General features: G+C 42.8%; 1 protein-coding gene and 1 long non-coding RNA gene across 5 annotated transcripts in view; one reads left to right on the plus strand and one right to left on the minus strand.

Annotated features, from left to right (window-relative positions):
• LOC122546242 (uncharacterized) overlaps positions 1–20,031 on the plus strand; it is a 222,544-nt gene that overhangs the window by 139,975 nt on the left and 62,538 nt on the right. The gene's annotated exons all lie outside the window — the stretch shown is intronic.
• The window catches only part of LOC122544526 (histone H1.3-like), a 184,392-nt gene continuing 175,405 nt past the window's right edge, over positions 11,045–20,031 (minus strand). For 2 of the 4 annotated variants that reach the window (XR_015755091.1, XR_015755090.1), the window contains exon 3: positions 18,003–18,750. The gene's annotated coding sequence lies outside the window, so the exon portion shown is untranslated. Of the gene's footprint in view, positions 14,003–18,002; positions 18,751–20,031 lie in introns of those variants that run through there. The other 2 variants (XR_015755087.1, XR_015755088.1) reach the window with 2 other exon arrangements.

Raw genomic sequence — 20,031 nt, forward strand, 5'->3', positions numbered from 1 at the left:
GGGATTGATTCGGGGTGAGTTCAGGGAGAACCGGGGGCTGTTTGTAAGAGGCCGAGCGGAGCAGGAACTGGTCCCGGAACTTGGAGTGAGCGGGCTGGGGGGAAGAGAGAGGCCTTTCTCGGGCTGTGTGTGGGCCTGCTGAGGGAGGCAGAGCGGGAAGAAGCTGCTGAGGGACATTGTTGTGGTTTGCAATCCTCTGAACCCTGTTTTAACTTCATTCTGTTTTCCCGCTGTTCCTTGAGGTTGTGTGGACCAACTGTAGGAATGTGATACTCTTGTAAAAGGACATACAACTAGGGTCTTGGTAAAAACATTAGAAATAGCGCCGTTTTTCCTCTTTCCAACAGGTAGTTGGGGAGTTGGATATTGAACTGTGTAAGCATCCTGGTAGTTGAGTAGTCCCATTCATGGTGCTGGGCAGATATTGCTCAGTTTCTGGATCTCACTCAACTGATATCAAGTTAAAAATCGCACAACATCAGGTTATTGTCCAACAGGTTTTTTTGGAAGCTCCTGATGTGTGATGTTTAACATTGTGCACCCCGGTCCAACACCGGCATCTCCAAATCAATTGGTATCGAATCACTTGAAAAACAAACACAATCCCCAGACAAGGAGCAGCTCAGAGCAACAATGGAATCAGATCCGTGGTTCTGGTTAAGTTGTTGGCTTTAAATAAAAAAAACACATCCTAATTCATATGCAATGAATGTGATAATGATCAGTTCAATATTGCCAGACGAGCCTCGTGTTGATTTACAGGTGGTGACCCTGTGTCTTCCTCCAGAAAAAACACCTGTGGGACTAAGACACTGTAATACTTCCTCAGTTTAAAGCAAAGAGTGACCAGCTGCCTCTAACAAACGGAAGGTATGTAGCCCATTGACGTTTACACACCAGTGTTGAAGATAGATAAACTGACTCCTCATCCAAAATAGACATTCAGGAACTGCATTAAAATCTGCAGTTTTTAAGGGCAGTTTCAAAGTTACAATGAAGATAGACAAATAGGCCACATTGTTGCAACGTTTCAACAACCATCCGTGAAGGAGGGGGTTAAGCACAGAGATGGAAGGAAACTGTGCTCATCGACAGGGCATGAGTTATCGAAGAGTCGTCCAGTCATAGAAACATATAGCATGGAAACAGAGCCTTCGGTCCAACTTGTCCATGATGACCAGATATTCTAGTCTAGTCTAGTTCCATTTGCCAGCACTTCATCCATCTCTCTCTAAACCCTTCCTGTTGATATTGTTAAAGTATTTAAGACAGCCCAGGGAATTCCTAGTGGACTCAGACCTATAAGCCTCTCTTAGTTCGTCCTGGAGATTGTACTCTTTGGTAGTCTGGTATATAAACCTCGTACAAACAGTTTAGTTTAATTTTAGCCTTCCCCTTTATTTACTAATAGTATCACTGTTACAACGTAACATTGACACCTATAATCCAGGCTAGCTGAGATTCTAAAACCTTAGAAAAGTAGGATACCAGCTCTTCCTTTAAGAGCCCTCACAGGCTACTCCACTCTTCTGTCACAAACAGGCTTCCTTTTTACAAAAAACACTGCATGTTCTTAATTAGACAGACAGTGGAAAGGCAATAATTCGTAAGGAAGAGAAGTTAATTAACAGATCTGTGTGCGCTTAGCTGATCATTCCTGTAGGCCCTTAGCCATCCATCAGGTGGGAAAAACAGATTCAGCCGAGTCAGTGCCTGTTGGTGAGGTCAGACCCCATCATAAAGAGGTATCAATCTAAACTAAGTGGGAGAGGTCATAAGGTAACCTTGCATAGAGTTTGCATTTCATAATCAGTGATGGCTACTCAAAATCATCATAAAGTCGTAAAATGCAAATAAATTTAAAGCATTCACATCTCTCACACACTAAGAATTCATTATAATTGATAGGACCTGACCGTTTATTACAAGGCTTTTGACATGCTGTCATTAATTTCACAAGTTAACAACTGTGAATATTATCACTGTGTCCTTCTTACACAGATTCATTGATGTTAAGGCAAATGTTCTTGATTGCTTTAGAGCATCCTGTTATCACTTGGTGAGAACAGATTTTTTTTATCTTCTGTACATCCTAGGTTCCCCTTTTGTGGTCTGATGCCTCCCTGCCTGTCCTGTTTATTTTCTTGTGTTCTATAATTCAACATTACATTTAATCTAAGTATTTAAGGACAAGTTTTAAGGCTTTCTCATTATAGTCACTCAGACGCCTTTTAAATGTTATAATTGTACCAGGCTCCACCACTTCTACATGCGCCTTATGATTTTATAAACGTCTATAAGGTCACTCTCCAGGGAAAACAGCTCCAGCCTATTCAGCCTCTGCCTATAAGTCAAATCCTCCAACCGGGATGAAGCATATTTACATGGAGTTTATGTGTCACTGAGAAGGACAGAATTAATCCTTTACTGAATAGTTGTCACATCCAGAGATGACAATTAAATAATGTGAATTTCAAACAGACAATCTATGCAGGTAGCTCATGTGCTACTCGCAACATGTCCTTTCTATAACCCACTGGCAATATAACTTGATAAACTTCTGCCCATTCTCATCTGCCTGAATATGATGTTCTCCATTTCCTCATTAAGACATCATTTTAAAGATAATAACAATCAGGGATACATTTGGATTCGTTTTGTGTATGCCTTTTAATACACTTGCTTTAAATTTTATCTTTTTGCTTTAACTCAGTTAATGTACCTGAGATAAAGATGTCTGCTTTGTCATCTCTGTTCCTGGTGTGTCTCAACTATCTGATCAGACAGGATCTCTGCTAATTTCCCTTCAACTTCCTTATCTGTACTCTTTGAACTTTCCTGTTTCAACTGGTGACTTTGTGACCTTGTTACCACACAGTCAGGAAACATCCCAGTTGTCTGAACTTGCATTGGCTTTTCAACCACAGTCAGCACTCCCACCAGTGATTCAGCAACATCATTAGCAAAGACAAATTGTATTCCTGGAGCTGAGCATTTGTCCATTACTCCTACTATGACTTCTCCCCTCTTCACTGGACACTCTAACCTCACTTCTTACAATTGAGTATTTCTTATTTCAATGTGAATTCCCGTTACTCGTACCTTTTCTGGCAGATGTCCTTCGGAGGTACATATATCCTCATCTTTTAGCATCACAGATTGAGAGGATCCTTGTATCTCTGAATATTGTTACCTCTTCACCTGCTGCTCCTGGTGTATGTGAGTAAAATTTACCTTCTGACCAGCTTGTATATTTTGGTGCAGCTTTCTCGTCTCCACAGTGCTCTCTGTTACCACTCCAACAAAATTCACTGGCTTATCCTGTTTTCCTACATCTGGCTTCTAAGTGCTTTTCCTAACCCACTAATACTGATTCCATGTGGCCTACTTTTTTGACTTCTCTTTCCCCTTCAAGGGTTTTCTTTTTACCCTGTGGTAAATCATCCTTATGCTCTTCACAGAGATCTACTTTTTATTTTCCATGTGAGAATTTCTCTTAGCCACAATTATTATCTCTCATGGATTCAAATTGATTTTGGCAGCCCAATTTTGATTTATTGATCAACTCAATCATCAGCCATTTCTGATGCCAGTCTTGCTCTTACACATGAGTTCTCATTACTTCTGGAAGTGATTTTTTGAACTCCTGTCTAAGTGCCAATTTCCAAAGTTCAAAGTCCCTCTTTCTTCCTTTCCTCACTCTTCTTTTCTCTCTTTTCTCCCTTTCAATCGTAATTCAAACTGTTTCGTTTCTGTTGCCCTTGACTTTTGCCTCTAACTTGAGTTGTTTCATTTTCAATTGCATGTTAGCCATCTCTGAAGATGGCGTTTCCAGCCAATTTAAATGTTGAGCTATTGCTGTAGTTATCGCCCATTTCCTCGTGGGTGGAGGCAGGTCAAGCTCCAGCCGGTCTGCTAATTCCAGCAGCTTGACATTAATCACTTTTTGCAAAAATCTGAAGCCACTTCTTCCACCCCCAGAAAACTCTTGACTCAGAGCAATTGGTATCCCAAGCACTTTTTCCTAATGAAAGGCTGATGCCTGAAACATTGATTCTCCTTCTCAGATGCTGCCTGACCTTGCTTTTCCAGTGCTACACTCTCGCCTCTGATCTCCAGCATCTGCCGTCCTCACTTTCTCCAAGCGCTGTTTAAACCAATTGAATTCAACATTCGGAACAAAAGACGCTAAGACTTATCCTTCACTGTCTTTGAGTCCAACAACCCGAATCCCAAATCAGAACTACAGAATAAATTCTGCAAACAGCCCTCAGCCTGTTATGGAAAAGGCCAGACCCCCTCCAAACATTTCAACAAAGTAACCCAGACCCTAACTTTGCTAGTTGTTTTAAGCAGGTATAACGAAGATATTCCAGGGGGGGATGCAGCTGGTCAAACTAGTAGTTTTAAAGAAAACAGTTTGATTTACGAATTTACCGAATGATACACAAACAAAAGAGTACAGAATACTAAATAACGTAAAAATCCAAAAACCCAACAGATTATATCAATTTAATGATGGTGGGTTCAACATTTACAACAATCCCCATAAACACCTCTTGGCACAAAAGGTAAAATCAAACACAGGGTCTTACAGGAGAGATGTAAGAGAGAGTGTACCAGCATGGACCTGCTTCTTTGGGTTCAGCAGCTTTTTCAACTGTCTGACTGCTTTCAGTCAATAGCCAGACAGCCAAAAACCAAATCAAACCACAGAAAAGCTGAGCTGGTAAAACTGGGATACTCCCCTTTCATTGTACAAGTGTTCTATTTAAAAATGTGGAAGCCTTTTGCCTGGGGCATTACCTGTTAGCTATAATCAAAATGGCCCTAAAACCCATCAACTTCAACTTTACAAGTTGTTAAAGGAGCAGCAGCATCACAGCAGACTGGGTGAAGAAGTAAAAGCCCACGGGATACAGGGTCATGTGCTGAATTGGATCCAAAGTTGGTTCAGTCACAGGAAAGAAAGGATAATGGTCAATGGTGGCCATTGTGAATGGAAAGCTGGTTTAAGTGGTGCTCTGCATGGCTCAAACCTGAGCTGTTTGGTTTATACATTAATGATTTGGAGTTGAATATGTTGGGCAAATTTGTGAAATTTGCAGACGACACAAAAATTGGCCGTGTGGTGGATAGTGTGGAGGATAGCTGTAAGCTCCAAACCTATATGGATGATTTGGTGGAGTGGGCAGGAAAGTGGCAGAGTTCAGCTGTGATAAGTATTGGGGAATGCATTTTGGAAAGTCAGACAATAAATGGGAATAGACAGTAAATGGGAATATACTGAGAGGGGCAGATGAAGTGAGAGATCTTAGTGTGCAAATGCACAGGTCCCTAAAGATAGATGTGGTTGTAAAGAAGGCACATGGAACCTCATTGGCAGATGGGTGCCTACAAAAATAGGGAAATAACAATGAAACTGTATGAAGCACTGGCGGCTACAACAGAAGATGTGTGTGCAGTCGGGTCACCACGTTACAGGAAGGACGTCATTGCTGTGGAGAGAGTGCAGAGGAGATTTACTCAAATGTTGTCAGGGCTGGTGAATTGTAGCTATTTGGAGAGGTTGGGGTTGTATTCCTTGGAGCCGAGGTGCCATGATTAAGGAATACAGGGTGACCTCACATTTGTGGGTCCGGTTATCGCGGTATATAAAAGAGAATGTTCCTGGAACATATCCACCACGGCTACGGCGGGTCTACAGTACTAAATAGTGAGCTACCCAATGAAGACGCAGCACTCTGAAAGTGTGCACTTCCATATAAACCTGTTGAACTATAACCTGATGTTGTGTGATTTTTTACTAACTAGTGAGAGGGAGCCATTAGGTAGGAGGAACCCATTTCCTTTGGCAGAGAGTTCAAAAACCAGGGATCACTGATTTAAGCTCAGTGGTTGTAGGATTAGATGATATGAGCAATTTTTTTATGCAGAGAGTGGTGGGTATCTGGAATTCACTGTCTGATTTGGAGGTGCAGGCAGAGACCTTACTTTTTTTTTAAACAAAAATTCTATGGAACTGCACCTCAAGTGTTGTAAACTGCAAGGTTACTGGCTGTGGCAGGATGGTGGCATGAGAAAGGGCACCTGGGTGTGGCGGCATTGGCATGGACAAGATGGACTGAATGCCCTCTTCCCCCCCCCCCCCCGATGCTGTATTATTTTTATGATTCTCTAGTTATCGATGAGACCAGACCAGTCAATGCTGTGTGAATGTAAATATATTTACCATACAGCAAAAGTTACCGTTTGATAATTACACCCACACATTCACCAAGCAGGAACTGGCAGGTATAGATCAATAACTGAACTCACATATCCACATACCCACTTGCATCAGTTGCCCCCATTCATGGAGCTGTATGGGTATTGTTTAGTTTCCGAATCTCACTCAACTGGTGTTAGAATTTTAAGAAAAAAATGGACAAAGAGCAGCTTCGAGCAGGAGTGGAATCAGACCTGTGGTTCTGTTTAAATTGCTGGCTTTAAACAACAAACCCTAATGATCATTAACTGAATGTTACATTGATGTTGCCAATCACAACTGAGGTTGATTTACAGGAGGTATCTCTTCTGTCTTCCTCCAGGCAAGTACACAAGGACCAAGACAATGTAATATTCCCTCGGTACAGAGCCAAATGTGACCAGCTGCTTCGAACAAACAGCAGGTATGTTACTGCGGTCAGAGCGAAGAACATCCTTTCCACAGTCACAGAGTGGATTGAGTCAGGTTCACATTGAGCTCCATTTCCAGAGAGATATGTTCAAACCAAGAGTCAAACACGACCAAGGAAATAAAGTTTATATTTTTTATCTATATTCTCAATGCATGCTACCCATTTCCAATCAATTTGAATGAATCCTCATCCGAAATATACATTGCATTAAATCTGAACATAGAAAGGTACAGCACAGGAACGGGTCCTTCAGCCCACGATGTTGTGCCGAACATGACATCAAATGAAATTTAATCCCTTCTGCCTGCCCATGGTCCATATCCCTCCATTTCTTGCATGTTAATTTGCTTATTGTTAAGTCCCTTCAATACCTTTATCGTATCTACCTCCATCAGCACCCCTGGCAGTGCGTTCCACTCCTACCGCTCTCTACATTAAAAGAAACTGCACCGTGGGTCTCCTTTGAGATTTCCCTGTCTCACCTTATATGCATGCCTCTTAGTTTTAGACATTTCAGCTCTTGGAAATAGATTCTGACCGTCAATCTTAAGCATGTATCTCATAATATTATGGAGTTCTGGATATAGGTTTGCTCACTGAGATGGAAGGTTTGCTTTCAGACGTTTTGTAGTTAATCATCAGTGAGCCTCTGGATGAAGCACTGGTGGTATGGCCCGCTTTCTGTTTATATGTGTAGGTTTCCTTGGGTTCATGATGTCATTTCCTGTGGTGGTGTCATTTAGTGTTCATTTTCTCCAGGGTGGTAAATGGGATCCAAGTCAATCTGTTTGTTGATGGATTTCTAGTTGGAATACCATGCTTCTTGGAGTTCTATTGCATGTCTCGGTTTGACTTGTCCTAGGATGGATGTGTTGTCACAGTTGAAGTGGTGTCCTTCCTCACGGCACGGTGGCACAGAGGTTAGCACTGCTGCCTCGCAGCGTCAGAGACCCGGGTTCAATTCCCGCCTCAGGTGACTGACTGTGTGGAGTTTGCACGTTCTCCCCGTGGCTGCGTGGGTTTCCTCCAGGTGCACCGGTTTCCTCCCACAGTCCAAAGATGTGCAGGTCAGGTAAATTGGCCATGCTAAATTGCCCGTAGTGTTAGGTAAGGGGTAAATGTAGTGGTATGGGTGGGTTGCGCTTCGGCGGGGCGGTGTGGACTTCTTGGGCCGAAGGGCCTGTTTCCACACTGTAAGTAATCTAATCTAATCTAATTTCACCTGTATGTAAGGATACTAGTGAGAGTGGGTCATGTCTTTTTGTGGCTAGTTGATGTTCATGTATCCCGGTGGCTAGTTTTGTGCCTGTTTGTCCAATGTAGTGGACACATAAATAGAAAGCAGGCCATACCACCAGTGCTTCATCCGGAGGCTCACTGATAATGGTACCTAATATGGTGACAAAACATCTGAAAAGGAACCTTCCAGCTTAGTGAGAGAACCTAGATCCAGAACCTCAACCTGAGCTACAACTCTTCTCAAATTTTTACAGACTTCTATTAAGTCTGCCCTCAGCCTTTGCTGCTCAGAAGAAAACTGCTTGGGTTTTTCTAACTTCTCTTTATAGCTCATACCCTCTAGACAACATTCTGGCAAACCTCTTCTGCACCCTCTCTAAATTCTCCACGTCCTTCCTGTAATGTGCTGACCACAATTGAAAAATCACACAACACCAGATTACAGTCCAGCAGGTTCATTTGGAAGTACTATTTTTCAGAGCTCTGCTCCTTCATCAGGTAGCCATGAAACAGGAACATGAGACACAGAATCTTTCACAAAAGACTATAGTGTTATGCAACTGAAATGATATTTAAAGAAACCTAGATTGCTGTTCAGTGTTTCATCTTTTAGAATGGGTTGCAGGTTTCAGTTCATTAATATATACATCCCAGTACTTCTTTTAAGTCACATTCCAAAGATAACTTCAGACTTTATTTAAAAGAGGGTGACATCTCAACTCAGTGTAATAAAGGTGTAAGGTTCGAGTCTGTCTGTATCCCACTCTTGAGTCAGACTGGTTCTCTTGCCAAAGTCGGAAGATATAAAGTATTACATGGATTGACTGCCTGCAGGTTGTGTTCTCTTTTGAGCAAAATAGAATGCATCTGCAAATATAATCCTGCAAATGCACATTCACCCCAGAGACTTGCATGTGTGTGTGAGAGAGAGAAAGCATTTGAGTGTGAGTACACATGCAAATGTGTGTGTGTATGCTTGGTAAAGTGTGTACGAGTGCAATAGAGTATAAGCCTGTGAGAGGATGTGTGCATGGATGGGAGTGTGGGGGGTTGTTTTGTATGTGTGTATGAGGGAAAGTGTGTGGATGAGAGAGGGTCTGCATGAGTGTGTGGTATGACAGGAACCCAAGGTCCCGATTGAGGTTGTCCTCACAGGTTCTGAACTATAAAGGATACTTTAAACGTTAAAATCGAGGTGAACAAATAGACGATGCTGTTAGTTTGAACAGCCAAATGTGAGGTAGATAGTGAGCACATTGAAGGATACATTTCAGCTATCAGTAACTGAGAATGACAATTAATCTTTTGTCACTTACATAGACACAGCAATCAAATAATATGAATTCCAAATGCGCACTGTGTCAAGGCCTTCCACAGAGTGATTAATGTGTAGCTACGTAACTAAATGTTTCCCCCATGCCCCATCTTTGTCTCACTCACGCACACACACGCACTCTCTGACTTATGAGTTTCAAAAACATACACCATCCTGGCACACATTACAATGTCTAACAGCCATGCAGTTCCATTGATATTGCAAGTAACACAAAATGTTAGGATCAAAATGATTTCTACCCACAGATCCTTTGTCAGAGAGACCTATAGCACAGAGTCAGGCCATTTGAAACATTTGAGTTTGCACTGATCAGAAACAATCAGCTAACAATTTTCATCCTGATCAGCCAGCATCCAATTGCATAAATGGATCATGGTAGCAGAGGAGCTTACCATCCCCATGTTTAGATTAGATTAGATTAGATTAGATTACTTACAGTGTGGAAACAGGCCCTTCGGCCCAACAAGTCCACACCGACCCGCCGAAGCGTAACCCACCCATTCCCGTACATTTACCCCTTTACCTAACACTACAGGCAATTTAGTATGGCCAATTCACCTGACCTGCACATCTTTGGACTGTGGGAGGAAACCGGAGCACCCGGAGGAAACCCACGCAGACACGGGGAGAATGTGCAAACTCCACACAGTCAGTCGCCTAAGTCGGGAATTGAACCCGGGTCTCTGGCGCTGTGAGGCAGCAGTGCTAACCAACATAACAACATAATTCTGCATTTCTTCATATTGCAGTAGAAGATTGTTTTGTCTGTTTCAATCCAACCAGAAACTTTTTTTTAGATATTTATGTGCTTCATTCAAAATTGTTGCAATTTTCTACAAAGAGCTCTGCACTCCTCCTCCTCTTCCCTTGGATGCATCACAAAAAAAGTGTGAAATCTGGCTGCAATTTTCATAATGTATCTGTGGAATCTAATAACCATTCTTCAAAGCAGTGGAGAATAGGGACAAAAAAGCCAAAATTGTTAGGTTTGTAGAATTGCACATTTTATCTTCATGCAAAGTTCAACACTGCTTTTGTTCAATAAATAAATTGTCACTGCATGACAAAAAATAAAAGTCATTTTCCTTTCCTCCTCCCTACCTCTAGAGCAACGCAAAAGTACTGCTAATGGTGCATCATCACACTCCAGAGCAGGGGAATGTTCTGTCGACATCAGAAATAAGAAGTGAATTAGCCAATTGTCTTTTCTGTACAAGGAACATTGTGGTCAGTCAGCTACAATGCAGCTGAATTGTTCACCACCGTTTCTCTTAGTTGCAAATGGATTCAGTTTACATTGATTGTTACTTCAGCAGTGTTCAGAAAAGTACATCTCTATGCACTGAAACAAAAATTGATGGCATTCTGAAGACCAACATTTTATATCATTACTCTCTGTTAGAGTCCGCACTATCCAAGATACAAAAGGTCCATTGTGTTTCCTACCTTGACTCGGAGGAGCAGTACAGAATCCTTTCTGTTGTAGTGTGTTACGTTTTCGCTTGCACATGATTCCTACAGGCACTAACAATTAAAGAACTTCAGCTGTTTCCTATCCACTACAGGAGATGTGCTGTCAGTCTGTATCTCAGTTCAAGAGTAAACTCACTCACTCTCAGCCACTGGATGCTGAATGGAAAATAATACAATTTGGCCTCAATTATTTCCAGATATGAATTGACACTCAACATCACTTATCACAGCTGAGGATATGCAGCACCTGATAAAGTCTACTATACGTGCACATACATGCACTGTAAAAATAAATTGAGACTGAAATGTAATAAAATTAAGCATCATTGAAAAAAGTTTATTTACAGAGTATATGCTACACTCAGACAAAAAAAAAACACAACTGAATATAGGTGAATGAGATCCAGTAAATCTCCAATGACCCCTCTCCACAGCTTGAGGATCCTTCCTAAAATAAAGTGCCCAGAACTGAACACAAATGTGATCTGACCAATGTTGTGTGATTGAGATTGTGGAAAACCTATCAAAACTAGCACTATAGTTATTAAAAGTTAGATGTCTGCAGAATTGATGTCAAATTGTCCTTTCCATATAGACACTGACAATGAGTGGATGAAGTTCTCATTCCCAACAATTACTGCAGAATTGATGCATAAGAGAATGTCCCAGTACAGATACAATGAGCTGAATGGTCTGCTTCTGAGCTGTGCCATATCAGTGATTCTAATTTTGGTGAGAAAGGAGATGACATGCTGTTGTGTTGCATATTGGTATTAAAAATATCATACAAAAATGGACTGGCATGCAGAACAAAACTCATTTTCACAAACAAAAACACCAACAATGTCTGGGTACAAAAATTCAAACTAAATGTCTCAGTGATATCACAGATCCCAGACTCTCTCCCCAAACAAGAAATGTGTGACCATAATTCAGAATGGTTCTCAGAATAAAGCAGTTTCCCTTCTGCCATCGCCCTATCTCTGTTCTCCCCCACCCACCCCTACAGACTGACCGTCAACTCAGAAATCACAAAATGCAGAAAAGATTAAGATCCAGTCTCAACACTCTAATAACAACTATCACAGAATGTATTGCACAGACACAGAATATTGATACCATCCACTTTAATACACAAGAGTAGACACTGACAAGTACAGGCTGATAATTACACACTCAACCATGTTGCAGAAATAAACAAATGATGATGACCCTGTTACTGCGATCCAAATGTGTGACTAACAGTCTCCATCGGTCAGTTTCGGTTAACTTTCGTCACACATTCACATAGCAGTAACTGTCGGGGACAGATTAATAACTACACTCACATTCACAAAACTAAATCTGACAGGAACAGAATGATAACTACACTCCCAGTTTCACACAGCATAAACTGACAAGTACAGTCTGATAATGACAGTCTCATATTCACAGAGCAGATTCTCACAGGTACATATTGGTCACATTCACCAAACAGGATCTGACAGGTAGAAGTCAATAAGTAAATTCACGTATTGACAATGCGGAGATTGAGGAGCATAGTTTGGTAACTGCATTTACATCCCGATATAGGAGAAACTGACAAGTACAGATTAATATTGACAGTCCCAATTCACAGAGCAGGAACAGACTGGGTAAATACACTCACACATTCACATAGGGGAAATGGACAGGTAGAATTGATAGTTACACACACACATGGAAGAAACTGACAAGTACACATTGATAAATACATTGGTTATATAAATGATTAGGAGTTGGATGTTGAAAATATAATCTCTAAATTGCAGTTGATACTAACCCAGGGAGAAGAGTGAATTGTGAAGATGATGCTGTTTACCAAAGTTTACCAAATGGGCAGAAATCTGGCGGATGAATTCCAATGCAGAGAAATGTGAGGTAATGCATTTTGCTAACAGAAACACACGGCAACAATGCAGGGTCAATGGAATGTCTTTGAAGGGATCACATGAGCAGAGGGACCTCTGGGTTCACGTGTATCATTCTCTGAAGGTGGCCAGGCAAGCTGAAACCTTTTGTGAAGAAGGCTGATAGGATCCTTGCCGTTATAAATAGAGGCATTGAGTATAAAGCTGAGGAGACGATGCTCCTCCTCCACAAATCATTGGTCAGACGACATTTGTGTTCAGTTCTGGGCAGTTTATTTAAGAAAGTTTAAGTTCTGGAGAGTGTTCATTGAAGATTTACTAGAATGACAGCAGGAATGAAGGATTTTACATGCAAGGAAGGATTAGTGATATCAGGCTCCTTCTCTTTGGAGTAGAGAAGATTAAGAGGGGAACAGTGTGGAGGTGTTCAAAATTATGAAGAATTTTGACAGGGGAAAGATAAATATTTTGTTACCATTATTTGGTATGTCAGGAACTAGAGGTCACAATTTCAAGATTGTCAGCAAGAGAGCTAGCAGTGAGATGAGGAGAAATATCTTCACTCAGTTGTTAGGATTTGGATTGTGTAGCCTGAGATCATGGTGGATGTATGATTCCATATGAGGTATGAAAACAGAGCTGGATATGTACTGGAAGTGATTAAATTAGAGGGCAATGAAGATAGGGCTGGAAAACAATCCTGCCTTGAATTATTTCCAGCTCACCGCAATTTAAACAAAGTATGGAGAGTACATTAAATTTATTGGCTTGTCTGCCTGGACTCATAACCCAGGAGATGAAATGGATGTCCAAGTTAGGAATGATCAGCATAAAATCTCAAATCTCAGCCACCAATAGTTAGATTGTGCTACAGTGGGAATAGACTGACACATGAGCAGAGGGACCTCTGGGTTCACGTGTATCATTCTCTGAAGGTGGCCAGGCAAGCTGAAACCTTTTCTGAAGAAGGCTGAAAGGATCCTTGCCATTATAAATAGAGGCATTGAGTATAAAGCTGAGGAGACGATGCTCCACCTCCACAAAGCATTGGTCAGACTACATTTGTGTTCAGTTCTGGGCAGTTTATTTAAGAAACTTGTGGAAGAGACAATTATGCAGATGGTTTCTCAAGACAAGTCCGTCTTTTCAACTGACATCTTGCTGACTGAATTAAGACAAAGCCTAGCCTAGTCGTAGAAATGTGACATTGCTATGCCTTCTCTTCCTTGTCCTCCTTATTTGCTGGAAGGTAGGACTGTTATTGATCGATTTGTGAAGCTTCATAGGCTTTCTTTTATGCTGTCTCACGATGTGGAAGGTTGACATAAATGTTTCCCTTTTTATCTTGACCTTGTTCCTCATCTTTGCTGCTCTGCTTGGTAAGCCTGAAAACAGGACAACACAGAAATAGTAGATAGGACTAGGGCCAAAATTGGTGGCATTTTGGACACAGGAAGGTTTTCTAAGAGTACAATGGAAATTTGATCCACTGGGCCAGTGGGTCAAGGAATGACAGATGAAGTTTAATTTAGATAAATGTGAGGTTTTGCATTTTGGTAAGGCAAACCTGTAAAAGTCTGGGGAATGTTTCTGAACAAACAGACTAGGGGTGCAGGAAGACATTTCCTTGAATGTGGAGTCACAGCTAGACACTGTGGTGAAGGCAGCATTTGCCATGCTTCCTTTCACAGGTCAGAGCACTGACGGCAAGAGTTGGGGCGTCATGTTACAGCTGTACAGGACGTTGGTGAGGCCACTTTTAGAACACTGTCTACAGTGCTGGTCAACCTGCTGTGGAAAGGTGTTTTCAAGTTGGAAAGGGTACAGAAAAGATTTACAAAGATGTTACTATAACTGTAGATTTGAGTTACAAGAAGCTGCATAATCTGCGAGCTTTTCTCCCAGTTTTTCGGAGGCTGAGGGGTGACCTGAGAGATTATAAAATCACGAGGGGCATAGATAAGGACAACAGTTATGTCCTTTTCCCCAGGGTAGGGGTGTCCAAAACTAGTGGTATAGGTTAAAGGCGAGAGGGGAAAGATTAAAAAGGGATCTGAGAGGCAAATTTATTACACAGAGTATATGGAATGAGCTGCCAGAGGAAGTGGTAGAGGCAGGTACAATTACAGCATTTCAAAGATATTTGGAAAGGTACATGGATAAGAAAGGTTTAGAGCGATATGGGCCAAATGCAGACAAATGGGACTAGTTGAGTTTGGGAATCCTGTTAAGCTTGGGCGAGTTGGGCCAAAGGGCCTGTTTCCATGCTGTATGACTCTAAATTTGGATGAGAATAATAAACTTTGCCTGAAGGACAGAGTATACAGGAGGAGCTGTGAATATCTGGGGTCATTATCCAGACCAATTTCTCTTGACAAAGCATGTGATTTCAACAAGCCGAATACTGATCCTGACAAATGTTATTACTCTGTACTCTGAACAGGATGTGGCCATCTCTGCCAAGGTGGGAAGTGGGTGCAATTCCAAAATGTCCTTGAACCAATCAATTTGCTCAACCAGAAGGAGGTGAGAAATTTGGAAAGGATTAGGAGTCATGTGCAGAGCAGACTGGGTGAGGAGGACAGATTTCATTTCCTGAAGGACCATCACAGACAGGAACAGGAGAAGGCTATTTGGCCTCTCAAGCCTGCTCAGCCATTCAATAGCATTGTGGTTGATGCACCATTCCTCACGCTCACTTTCCTGCACTTAACATGTAACCCTCAATTCCCCGACTGATCAAGAATCTATCTACCCCAGCTATAAACCTGCTCCCTGTCCCCACACACAGCTCTCTGTGGCAAGGAGTTCCAAACACTCTCAACCTTCTGAGAGAAGAAATTCCTCCTCACCTCAGTCTTCAATTTTGAACCAGATGGTTGTTTGTTCCTGACAACAGTCATCATTAGGGTCAACCTGTTTTTGTCCCAAATCAAATCCCAAATCCACCACCTACCACAGCAAGATTCACATTCACATTTGCAGGGCACACCCTGGGGAGCTGAAAACATAGGATTTTGATTCCCCATTATTTCAGAAACTGAAAATGAATCTCATCAAAATTAATTTCAGAATAAATTTCACCACATCTTTGCGCTAAACATTGATGTCGCCATAATCCATACAGTGTGGGAAGAGACCATTCAGCCCAACCAGTCTGCCCCAAGCCAGTGAAGAGCATCCCTAACAGAGCCTGACCCTCCTCCCCCGTAACCCTGCCAATCCCCGAACCTGCACATCATAGAATCCTACAGTGTGGAAGCAGGTCTTTCAGCCCATTGAGTCCACGCTGACCCTCTGAATAGCATCCCACCCAGACACACTGCCCTACCCTACCCCTAAAACACTGCATTTGCATTGGCTAACCCTCCTCGCCTGCATATCCCTCACACTATGGGCAACTTAGCATGGCCAATTCATCTAAACTGCACATCTTTGGACTTTGGGAGGAAACCGGAGCACCCGGAGGAAACCCGTGCAGAGAAGGGGACAATGTGCAAACTCCATACAGGCAGTCACCCAAGGCTGGAATTGTTCCTGGGTCCCTGGTGCTGTGAGGCAGCAATGCTAACCACCCAGCCACTGAGCCACTCAATGTTTTTGCTATTGGTCATGTAGGGGTTGGTTTCCTCAGCTGATTCTGTAGTTGGCTTACAATGTATAGTCACGTTGACAGCTTGTAGTTCAATTGCTGCTCTGGTTGAGATTGCTGTGAATGATCATTTCCTGTGCCTTCGATGTGTTGACCCTCAAGTTAAACCATAAAAGTTGTTGCTTTTTCTCTCTCTTTCTCCCCCACACCTCTTTCTCCCTCTCTCTAATGAGACAATAGTGAACTTACATTAACCACCTGTTAAGAACATAACTTTGCTGATTAAAAATTAACTGCAAAATAACTTGGGTGTTTCCTTCCTGATGCACCATTGGAGTGAGCTATAAATAAAAGAAAACACATTTTACCAATGGGACATATCTAAATGAACTGTGAGACGATGCACAGGGAGATTTACAAGCAAATTGCCTTGGGGGCTCGAGAGTTTCAGTGATTGAGAGAGATTGGACAGACTGGGGTTGTTGTCCTTACAGCAGAGTGGATTGAAAGAGAGGGATGTATAAATCAATCAGGGGTGAAAATAGGAAGGAACTTTCACCCTTTGACAAAGGTGGAGGAGGGGCATAGATTGAAGTTAAGGGCTAGGAGATTGCGCGGGGATGTGAAGAAAATCTTGTTCACCCAGAGGGTGGTGGGGAATCTGGAACTCACTGCCTGTAAGGGTGGGAGAAGATGAAACCCTCATCACATTGAAGGAGGATTTAGATGTGAACTCGTGACACCAAGGCTATGGGGCAAGGTGCTCGGGAAATGGGTTTAGAAAATAGTGAGGTGGTTGTTTCTGACCAGCACAGGCTCGATGGGCCTTTTTCTGGGCTGCAGATCTCTTAGAAGTTATGACTAACTCACTTTGAGATGTGTATTCTGCATCCAAGATCTCAACCAACTGCAACATGATTTTGTGCATTTCATGTTCAGAGGGGAGGGGTTTGTCTTCAAAAGAGAGATTGAGCACTTTAGGCCAATACTCTCTGGAGTTTAGAAGAATGAGAAGAGGATTCTGCGTAATCCAAGATGGAGGACGGGAAAAATTTCTGGCTGTAACAGCTGCTCCTTTTTTGAGGTATTTTAGATTCTGGAGGAAATTTCCTCAAATTGCAGGAGCAGCAATTTCATATGCTGTTGTTTGGGAGGATGGGGGGTACGTAAGAACAGAGAGAGAAAGAAGGGGAGCAGAGGCTTGGAGTGAGACAGAATGGAGGGATGGAGGGAGGGATGCAGAGTGTGGGCAGAGAGGGAGTGGAGAGAATGGACAGGGGGGCAGAAGGTGGAGGGAGAGACAAAACGAATCCAATTTTCGCCAGGACTGATGTCAAGTGTCCTATGAACTGGAACCCATTCCTCCCACAGCAAACAACAAGCTTCTGAACAGAATTCAACGGCAACTGGACCATTCACAGAGAAGCATCAAAAATACGATCGGGAGGAGGCCATTCAGCCTCTCCAGCCTGCTCCGCCAATTCAACAGGATCATGGCTGATCACCCAACTTCATCATGTGCCTCCTCGCACTCTCCCTTTCGCCCCTAAGAACTCCTTCCTGAACAACATTCAGTGTTCTAGCCCTGACTGCTTTCTATGGCAGAGAATTCCACAGGCTCCCCACTCTCTGAGTAAAGACATTTCTCCTCATCTCAATCTTGTCATGTCTCCTTTAGACAGTGACCCCCCCGGTTCTTGACTCTCCGCCTGGCACCAGGAACACCCTCCCTGTGTTTTCTCTGTCTTGTCCTTGTTCAAATTTAATGGATTTCTACGGGATTCCCCCTGAATTCTTCTCAACTCCAGTGAATATCGTCTTAACCAATCCAGTCTCTCTCCACCAGTCAGTCCTGCTATCCCAGGAATCGCTCTGGGAAACCTTTGCTGCACCAACTCCATAGACACAATGTCCTTTCTCAGATAAGGAAACGCCAAACTGCACACACAAACTGATCTCATCCTGTCCAATTGTGGCAAGCTATCCCTGCTCCAGGACTTGAAATGTCTCTCTGTGAAGGTCTCCTTTATACGAGCAAGGATGTTACATACTCTCTCTCTCCCCACACAGCTGCTGCCCAACCTGCTGAGTTTTTCCAGCAGTTTCTGTGTTTATAACCTGCAACATTAACTCTGTTTCTCTCTCCCCCTCTCTCCACAGATGCTGCCAGACCTGCTGAGTGTCTGAGGGAATTTTTAGAGTGTTCATGTCAAGTCTTCAGCTGCACCCCAGTGAAGAACGAGCACGGATCATGGATGAAGAATGGATTACCTGGCACCGTGAGGCAGATGGAATTACTGGTCACATTGGATATCATTCCACTGGGACCCCTGTTGATCATGAGACAACCGGCCTTGGAATTGGGACTGGAAGGATTCAATGGCCAGCTCTGTCCTGTCTGAGCTAGAGTTGTAATTCCCACTGGCATTGTTTAAGGCTTTCAGTTGAAAGTACCATTGAAAGTAGGGTCCTGTACCTTGGCTCCCAATCAGAACCTCCATTTTAGTGGCTCTGGCGGGGTGGAAACCCCAGCAACAGGAACTGGAAGAAACAAGACAAAAAGGAAATAACAGATCGGGCGCTGAAATTGTCTCTTTTTTTCACAGATGTTACCTTCGATGACAGGATAATAATTGATGGAAAGGAGAAATAAAACAAGCGAGATTTCACATCATCGCAAAGTCTCCCTATGTTGTAAAATCTACACTTCGAAAGATGTGTGTTAACTATGGATGGCCAAATCATCCAACCATGGCCTCTCGATGTTCAATGTTACCATCACTGTCCCTACCCCACTGCACTATCAACATCCTGGGGGTTACTGTCACTGTCCTCACCCTCTTGCCACAATCAACATCCAAGGGGTTACCATCACTGTCCCCACCTCCACTCCACTATCAACATCCTATCAACAAGGTTACCGTCACTACCCCCACACTCTTCCCACTATCAACATTCTGAGGGTTACTGTTGGGAAAGTTGACATGGAAGCCATTTTCCTAATCTGGCTGAGAAACCATTTTGTGTCCCCAGAACTTTGCTGGCTGTGCATTCCTTACTCTTAGTTAATGTGAAAGGTAGGCCTTATCTTCCGAAGGTGTCAAGTTAGTGTTTTTCCTACTTTGATGAATGATCAGGGCAGGCTGTAGAATGAGTCAAGTGGACATAGACTTGTCAATTAGTCCCACATCCTTTACGAGTTATTGCCACTTCACGGTCATTCAGCTAATAAGGGACATCTCTCCTTAGTGTTAGCAATCTGTGTAAATACTTGTGGAATGCATAATGGTGCTTAGGTTTGACCCTAATGACTAACCTCTAATTTAGTACCAACTTGGAGGCATACCAAACTGTGTAATCAACGATCAGCCCCTATCTGCTTTCTCTATATAATCCTGTAGTATCCTGATGTACATCAGAAAAGCACTGAGCCACAGTTAGGATGGTGAATTCCTCATGATATATCACGGAATAAACTAATCAGTTCTCAAGGTCTGAGTCTCGAGAGTTTTCTTCAACAGTTACCATCACTGTGCCCATCCCCACTATCAACATCCTGGGGGTTACTGTCACTGTCCCCAGCCCTACCCTACTGTCAACATCCGGGCGGCACGGTGGCACAGTGGTTAGCATTGCTGCCTCACAGCGCCAGAGACCCGGGTTCAATTCCCGCCTCAGGCGACTGACTGTGTGGAGTTTGCACGTTCTCCCCGTGGGTTTCCTCCGGGTGCTCCGGTTTCCTCCCACAGTCCAAAGATGTGCAGCTCAGGTGAATTAGCCATGCTAAATTGCCGGTAGTGTTAGGTAAGGGGTAAATGTAGG

This window comes from Chiloscyllium plagiosum, unplaced genomic scaffold (assembly GCF_037043375.1).
Source record: "Chiloscyllium plagiosum isolate Xiang-an unplaced genomic scaffold, Cpla_swu_hap1 HiC_scaffold_49, whole genome shotgun sequence".
NCBI classification, from domain to species: domain Eukaryota; kingdom Metazoa; phylum Chordata; class Chondrichthyes; order Orectolobiformes; family Hemiscylliidae; genus Chiloscyllium; species Chiloscyllium plagiosum.